We start from the raw sequence: 8,707 nt of genomic DNA, 5'->3' as shown, positions 1-8,707 counted from the left end.
CTAATAGTTACCGTGAAGCGGTTGGTGGCAGCGAGTTTGTGCCAAGGATTATTGTGGGGAGGCCAGTGAGATTCGGGGAGATTTTATATATTCCGCCCGCGGAGGTCGGGGGAATATATACCCTACTCTCACCGGGGACCCTTCAATAATCGGCATAAGTAGTATAGCGGCCTCCTTGCTTATGGTCGGGCAATTCCATAATTGGCCTGACTATAAGAGGGGCGCTAGAGAGCGCGTCACGTGCTCTGTCTGTCGGTCGGGAGGTATAAAGGAGGGGTGACCCCCACTTGTTACCCCCCGATTGTGACGTACTGGTAGCCAGCGCGGGGGGATTTCTGAGTGACCCCCCCGGTGGTTTGTGACATATTGGTGGCATAGCGGTGGGATCGAGATAATAGTGTGTGTGAGTGTGAGACCCATACTCCCAGACACTAAAGACTGCCTGCAGCAGCTGTGGCTGCTGGGGTCTTCAGACTAGCTCAACACTAGAGTGTCAGAGTGCAGATACTGTAAGGTGTGTGGAGGCATCAGGTGTCAGTTCTGTGTCAGTGACCAAAAGTCTGCAAGAATGGCTGATGGCACCAGGAGCAGAGCTATGCAACTGGCCAATGCTAAGGCAGGAGCCGAAGAGAGGGAGGACGGTGCTGTGGACAGCAATGAGGAGGTTGCCCACGAGTCCTCCAGGAGCTCGACGCCAGAAAACCGTTCTGCCGAGGACATTGCGCAACCTGGCACTGCTGGACAAGATGAGGAGGAGCTCACCCAAGGTTCCTCAACGAGCCAGATGCCAGCCCTCCGCTCTGAAAGGGACAGTGAATCGCCTAGCTCTGCAGCGTGCCGCAGATCACCACGTGCCATTCCACCGAGCCTGGGAGGCTCGGATAGCCTTCTTCAAATGGCTATGGCCCTTCTCCAGGCTGGAGACCAGAAGGGCTACAAGGAACTCCTGGCAGAGCGCAGGGCAGAGCGGCAGGCAGCGCGTGACGCTGAGGCTGCGGAGCGGCACGCAGAGCGTGAGGCTGCGGAGCGAGAGCGGCAGGCAGCGCGTGAAGAGCGAGAGCGACAGGCAGACCGTGACTACCAGCTGCAGCTAGCTCAGCTCCGGCCCTCATCAGCCACATGTGACCTTCGAGACACCAAACTTCCAAAGGTCCGTGTTGAGGACTTCCCAGTGCTGGAGAAGGATGGAGACTTGGACTCTTTCTTGACTGCTTTTGAACGGACTTGCTTGCAGCACCATCTGGACAAGGACCAGTGGGCCAAATACCTGACCCCCCGTTTAAGGGGTAAGGCCCTGGATATCCTTGGGGACTTGCCTGCTGAGGCAGATCAGGGCTACGACACCATCAAGCGGGCCCTGATCCAACAGTACAACCTCACTCCAGAGTCCTACCGCAAGAAGTTCCGGAGCCTACAGAAGGGACCAAAGGACTCCTGGGCTGACCACCGGCGGGCACTTGCCCGAGCTGCCGACCACTGGACCCAAGGCCTGCAGCTTTCCACCGGACCGGAGATCCTGGACTTGTTCATCACGGAGCAACTCTTGTGGAACTGCCCTGAGGATCTCCGCCAGTTCATCCGAGACCAGAAGCCAAAGGGGTCCACGGCTACAGCTGCCCTTGCCGATGACTACACCAACAACCGGGCCCCTGAGGCCAGGAGAGCGGCCACCAGCAGCACCTGGAGAGGGGGTAAGATGAATTCTGCGACTGCCCCACCTGCCCCTAGACTGCAGGGGGTGTCCCCCTCAACTCCCCTCTCCAGGCCCGTGGCGGAACCAAGACGGTGCCACCAGTGCAACCTACCTGGACACTTCAAGGCCATGTGCCCTCAGCGTCCCAAGGCCCCGGCTCCGTCCCCGTCCCAAGGGCCGCCCAAGGTGTATTGTGTGGGTGGGGGTGGTGGTAGGTCCCTGGACAGCTTCCAACCTGTCACCGTCGGCCGGCCTGTGACCATAGGACTGCGAGACAGCGCCTCGGAGGTGACTCTGGTGCGGCCTGAGATGGTGTCCCCCCAAGACTTGATCCCTGGAAAAACCCTCGCTGTCTCCGGGATTGGAGGCACTGACCCGGCGCTGCCTGTTGCTGACATTTATGTGGACTGGGGCGCAGGGCGGGGGGTGAGGGAGGTGGGGGTAACTGATCGGATCCCTGCAAACGTGCTACTTGGGACAGATTTGGGGCAGATAACCTCCCAGTTTGGGCCCCCCCCAAGGGCTGAACCTTCAGCCAGTACTGACATGACTCCTGACAATGTTAATGTGTTATCTATGAATGATGTAAGGGAGGAGGGAGTGAACTCTGATATTTCTGCTTGCACAGACACCATAGACACACACGCAGCTGCAGCTGTGACAGGAGGGGAGGGGGTCAGAGAAAGGTGTGACAATGCCTCTACAAGTAACCAGCCTGTGAGCTGGGATCTGTTGCCCTCTGCAGGGATAAGCAGAGAGCAGGGTGCTGCAGGGGGAGGACCAGTGTGTGGGGTGGGGGCTACCACAGCAAATGTGGGGTCCCCAGAGATTTCACAGCGGGGTTCTGTTGCTGCAGGAGGGGAACAGGCAGGTGAGATTGGGGCCGGTCCAGGAGCGGAAGTGCTCCCAGGTAAGATCTCGGTGCATGGTTCCCCCACAACCGGGGTGTCAGGAAGCCAGGTAGGTCTGCCTGAACCGGCGACTTGGTCAGGAACGGAGGAGGAGCAGGCACGACCCACGGTCGCAGCGGCTGTGGCCGCTGTCACCCGCAGTGGGAGTGCTGGAAGCCAAGGGGCCTCCCGGAGGTCCGATAGCTCTTCCCCTTCTGACCAAGTGGCAGCCGAGTCAGGTGGAGGCCAGGACACAGGTCCCGGGGTACTGACTGAAGATGTGACAGTCTCGTCGATTCTGGCCACATCTAGTCAGGGGTTTCAGGCAGCGTTAGAAGCTGACGACAGCCTGAAAGCTCTTAAGGAGCAGGCGGCACAGCCTCCCTCGGACTCGGACCCGGAGCGAGTGGTCTGGGACCAAGGACGGCTGTACCGGGCCACGGTCCAGCAGGGTTCACCGGAGGCGTGGCCCAGGGACCGACAGTTGGTGGTACCCTATCCGTTCCGGACGGAGCTGTTGCGGATCGCACATGAGATTCCGATGGCCGGACACCTAGGGATCGCTAAGACCAAGGCCAGGTTAAACCAGCATTTCTACTGGCCAAAAATGGGGGCCGATGTGGCTGCCTACTGCCGTTCGTGTGAAACCTGTCAGAGAGTGGGGAAGGCGGGGCCACGCCCCAAAGCCCCACTGGTATCTCTGCCAATCATCGATGAGCCTTTCAGGAGGGTGGCTGTGGATCTGGTCGGCCCGCTGGCCATCCCCAGCAGCTCCGGGAAACGCTTCATACTGACGGTAGTGGACTATGCCACCCGGTACCCAGAAGCAGTGGCCTTGTCGTCCATTCGGGCTGACAAGGTGGCCACCGCATTGCTGGAGATTTTCTCCCGAGTGGGTTTTCCCCAGGAAATGCTCACTGACCGGGGGACCCAATTCATGTCCCAGCTGATGGAGGCCCTCTGTAAGCAAGTCCAGGTGCGACATCTGGTGGCCAGCCCGTACCATCCACAGACTAATGGCCTGTGCGAGCGGTTCAATGGCACCTTAAAGCAGATGCTTAAGATGTTGGTCGACTCCCGTGGGCGTGACTGGGAGCGGTATCTCCCACACCTGTTATTTGCTTACCGGGAGGTTCCACAGGCCTCAACAGGATTCTCACCGTTTGAGCTCCTGTACGGGCGACGTGTGCGGGGCCCCCTGGCTCTGGTGAAAGAGGCTTGGGAAGGGGATTTGGCCACCCCTGGAGTGTCGGTTATCGAGTATGTCATGCGCTTCCGGGACAAAATGCAGGCCTTGACGCAACTGGTACACGACAATATGGCTCAAGCCCAGGCCGATCAGAAGCGTTGGTACGACCAGAACGCTTGTGAGAGGACCTACCAAGTGGGTCAAAAGGTGTAGGTACTGGTCCCCGTACCACAGGACAAGCTTCAGGCAGCCTGGGAAGGCCCATACCTCGTGTACCAGCAGCTCAACCCTGTAACGTACCTGGTCACCCTGGACCCTGCCCGTGGAAGGCGGAAGCCCTTCCATGTGAACATGATGAAGGCACATCATGAGCGGGAGGCATGTGCGCTCCCCGTGTGCAACCTGCCCGAGGAGGGAGAAGCGGAAACCCTCTTGGATATGCTAGCCCAGGTTAGGGCAGGCGGATCCATTGAGGATGTGGAGGTTGGCCACCAGCTCTTGGAGGACCAACGGTCCCAGCTGTGGGCCACCCTCCTCCCCTTCCGGGGGTTGTTTACCAACCAGCCCGGAAGGACTGACTTGGCTGTCCATCACGTGGACACTGGGGATCATCCCCCGATCCGGCGTTCAGCATATCGGGTCTCCCTGGAGGTGCAGCAACACATGCGCCAGGAGATTGACGAGATGCTGAAGCTGGGGGTGATCCAGGCATCCAACAGCGCTTGCGCCTCGCCTGTAGTCCTCGTCCCTAAGAAGGACCGAACCACTCGGTTCTGCGTGGACTACAGGGGGCTCAATGCTGTCACGGTCGCCGATGCGTACCCAATGCCACGCATCGATGACCTGCTCGATCAGTTGGCCGGGGCTCAGTACCTGACCATCATGGACCTGAGCCGGGGATATTGGCAGATCCCCCTGACTCGCAAGGCCAGGGAACGCTCTGCCTTTATTACCCCATTTGGACTATACGAGTCCACGGTGATGCCATTCGGGATGAGGAATGCCCCTGCCACTTTCCAGCGGATGGTCAACACCCTGCTCAAGGGACTTGAAGGGTACGCGGCCGCGTACCTGGATGACATTGCCGTCTTCAGTCCCACCTGGGAGGACCACCTAGAGCATCTAGCACAGGTGCTCAGGCGGATCCACCGGGCAGGTTTGACCATCAAGCCGGGAAAGTGTCAGCTGGCCATGAGCGAGGTCCAGTACCTCGGTCACCGGGTAGGCGGGAGAACACTGAAGCCCGAGCCTGAGAAAGTGGAAGCCATCGCATCCTGGCCCACCCCCAGGACCAAGAAGCAGGTGATGTCCTTCTTGGGGACCGCTGGGTACTATAGGAGGTTTGTTCCATGCTATAGTAGCCTGGCAAAGCCCTTGACGGACCTCACCAAGAAGAAGCTGCCCTCTGCAGTCGATTGGACAGTGGACTGCGAGACAGCCTTCCGGGCCCTAAAGGACGCCCTGTCCAGCCCGCCCGTGCTACAGGCAGCCGACTTCACGCGGCCGTTTGTAGTACAGACCGACGCCAGTGACTGCGGCCTCGGTGCGGTGCTCAGCCAGGTGGACTCTGCGAGCCAAGAGCACCCAGTCTTGTACCTGAGCAGGAAGCTGTTACCGAGGGAAGTGGCCTATTCCACAATGGAGAAGGAGTGCCTGGCCATAGTGTGGGCCCTGCAGCGTCTGCAACCCTATCTATACGGGCGCCACTTCATCGTGGAGACGGACCACAACCCCCTCAGCTGGTTGCACACCGTCTCTGGGACGAATGGGCGATTGTTGCGATGGAGCCTTGCGCTCCAGCAATACAACTTCACCATTCGCCACAAAAGGGGCCGTGACCACGGTAACGCAGACGGGCTGTCCCGACAAGGAGAGGTCGCGGACGGGCGCACGGGGGAACACCGGAGTGTGCTGCCCCCTAGCGCCCTCAAAAGGGGGGAGGTGTGAGGTAAATCCGGAGATATGACGATAAATCATGATATTCAAGTTATGTCAGGAAGCCCTCTCCTGGTGTCACCCCCCCTTTCCTTCACACAACTTGTTTAGCAACCCATCCCATGGCCATCTCCTGTGATATGGAAATTAGGTGATGTGGGAACAAAGGACACAGGATGACTCCCTGCCGTCACCCTGTAACAAGAGTTGTATCTCATTATAAGGCTCTGGAACTAGCCAGACAGAACGACTCCAGTAAAAAATGGTTCATATCTCGCAAGCCATATTTCCGATAAATATGGCAACCATAAAAATGGTGTCTCCGCATGCGGACGATGCTGGCACACCCTTTTTATGGGAGCGGGAGCTTGGGAAATACCCCAGGCGTGATATCAGCCATTGTGGAACTAGTAGACGAGTCATGAGTCCTCTCATTCTGTAGCTAAATTCATAACTGTCACAATGAGAGCATTGGCGTCCGCCTACGACGCTCCCAGGCCAAGTTATGGCCATATCCATGTTGTGGATTTTGTCCATAACTCCAGCCAGGGGTGGAGCAGTGCTCCCTCTGAGGTCACGAAGGTAGGAGGGGACCTGGATTTGCCCAGGTTGATAACCCTACTTCGGCCATTTTCCAGTGTTCTTTCGCTGGGGGTCACGTGTAGGAAACATCTGTGGGAGTTCCTGGAAACCTGGTCTACAGCGCCCCCCTGTGGCCAGACGCAACAAGGTAACTGCTGGAACTGTGTATGCCTGTTTGTAAACCATGCTTTATCTGTAACTGTACTCTGACATATGTATATTCTGTAGATTCCCTATTGTATATATTGTAGTTTCTAGTGTGCTTTAGGCTGATTAAATTATATAATTAATCTTGGGCTGTTCTGTTATCTCGATCTTGAATCCCACGTCTGTGTGTTCGGCTAATAGTTACCGTGAAGCGGTTGGTGGCAGCGAGTTTGTGCCAAGGATTATTGTGGGGAGGCCAGTGAGATTCGGGGAGATTTTATATATTCCGCCCGCGGAGGTCGGGGGAATATATACCCTACTCTCACCGGGGACCCTTCAATAATCGGCATAAGTAGTATAGCGGCCTCCTTGCTTATGGTCGGGCAATTCCATAATTGGCCTGACTATAAGAGGGGCGCTAGAGAGCGCGTCACGTGCTCTGTCTGTCGGTCGGGAGGTATAAAGGAGGGGTGACCCCCACTTGTTACCCCCTGATTGTGACGTACTGGTAGCCAGCGCGGGGGGATTTCTGAGTGACCCCCCCGGTGGTTTGTGACAGTAGCGAAGTCACGGGCTACAGTATCAGCAGCAGGGACATCCGAAGAAGGGGATATAGGCAACGGGACGGAGGGCTGAAGTCCGTAAACGACATGGAAGGGAGACTTGGAGGACGACTCACTGATGTGGTGGTTATGGGAGAATTCAGCCCAAGGCAGAAGCGTGGACCAGTCGTCGTGATGGGCGTTGACATAGTGCCGTAAGAAGGAGGTCAAGATTTGATTGACCCTCTCCACTTGGCCATTAGACTGAGGATGGTAAGCAGAAGAAAAGTCCAGAGTCACTCCCAGATGTTTGCAGAGCGCCCTCCAGAAGCGGGAGGTGAACTGAGTTCCCCTGTCGGACACGATGTGGGATGGAAAGCCATGCAAGCGGAAGATGTGATGTATATAGGCTTCCGCGAGTTCCTGAGCAGAGGGCAGTCCGGCCATAGGGACGAAGTGAGCCATTTTGGAGAACCGGTCCACCACGACCCATATGACTGTGTGCCCGGAGGATAATGGCAAGTCCGTAATAAAGTCCATCGCTATGTGTTGCCATGGAACTGAGGGTATAGGCAGAGGCAGAAGACGGCCATATGGCAGGTGCTTGGGCGTCTTGTTCCTGGCACAAGAGGAGCAGGCAGAGACAAAAGCAGCGACGTCCGTGCGAAGGGATGGCCACCAGTAATGGCGTACAATCGCACCCCATGTTCTCTTCTGACCTGCATGACCGGCTGTTTTTGAGGCATGACCCCAGTGTAAGACTTTTTGCCTGTCGGTCTCAGAGACATAGGTCTTCCCGGGCGGTATCTGGGCCAGGGTGACAGGAGCCACCGGAATAATCTTGCTAGGAGAGATGATAGGTTGGGTACTCTCTTCCTCCTGCTCCATGGGCATGAGAGACCTAGACAGGGCATCAGCGCGTACATTCTTGTCCGCGGGTCGGAAATGGAGCTGGAAATCAAACCTGGCAAAGAATAAGGACCACCTGGCTTGCCGTGGGTTCAGTCGCTGAGCGGACCGAAGGTATTCCAGGTTCTTGTGGTCCGTGTAGATAATCACGGGGTACACTGCTCCTTCCAGGAGGTAGCGCCACTCCTCCAGAGCCAGTTTGACCGCTAATAGTTCTCGGTCACCGATGGTGTAATTACGTTCAGGCGCTGAGAAGCTCTTGGAGAAGAAACCGCAAGTCACCATCTTCCCGGAGGAGGACTTCTGCATGAGCACTGCTCCGGCTCCTGAGGAGGAGGCATCCACCTCCAAGGTGAACTGGCGGTTTAACTCCGGTCGGTGGAGTACAGGAGAGGAGGCAAATGCTCGCTTCAGAGAGCAAAACGCGGTGTCGGCCGCAGGTGACCAGTCCTTTGGATTAGCCTCCTTCTTGGTCAAGGCGGAGAGAGGAGCAGTCAGGGCAGAGAAGTGAGGGATAAACTGGCGGTAGTAGTTGGCGAATCCCAGGAACCGTTGGATTGCCTTCAGTCCAGAAGGGGGAGGCCAGTTGAGAATGGAGGAGACCTTCTTTGGATCCATCTGCAGCCCTGTACCCGAGATGATGTATCCCAGGAAAGGGAGAGAAGACTGCTCAAAGACACACTTCTCATATTTGGCGTAGAGACGATTCTCTCTCAGTCTCTGTAGAACCAGCCGTACGTTCTCTCTGTGGGTCTGGAGGTCCGGAGAGAAGACAAGGATGTCATCCAGATAAACTACTACACAGATGTAGAGGAGGTCC

This window comes from Anomaloglossus baeobatrachus, chromosome 5 (assembly GCF_048569485.1).
Source record: "Anomaloglossus baeobatrachus isolate aAnoBae1 chromosome 5, aAnoBae1.hap1, whole genome shotgun sequence".
Lineage (NCBI taxonomy): Eukaryota > Metazoa > Chordata > Amphibia > Anura > Aromobatidae > Anomaloglossus > Anomaloglossus baeobatrachus.
Note: the sequence above shows the minus strand (reverse complement) of the source record.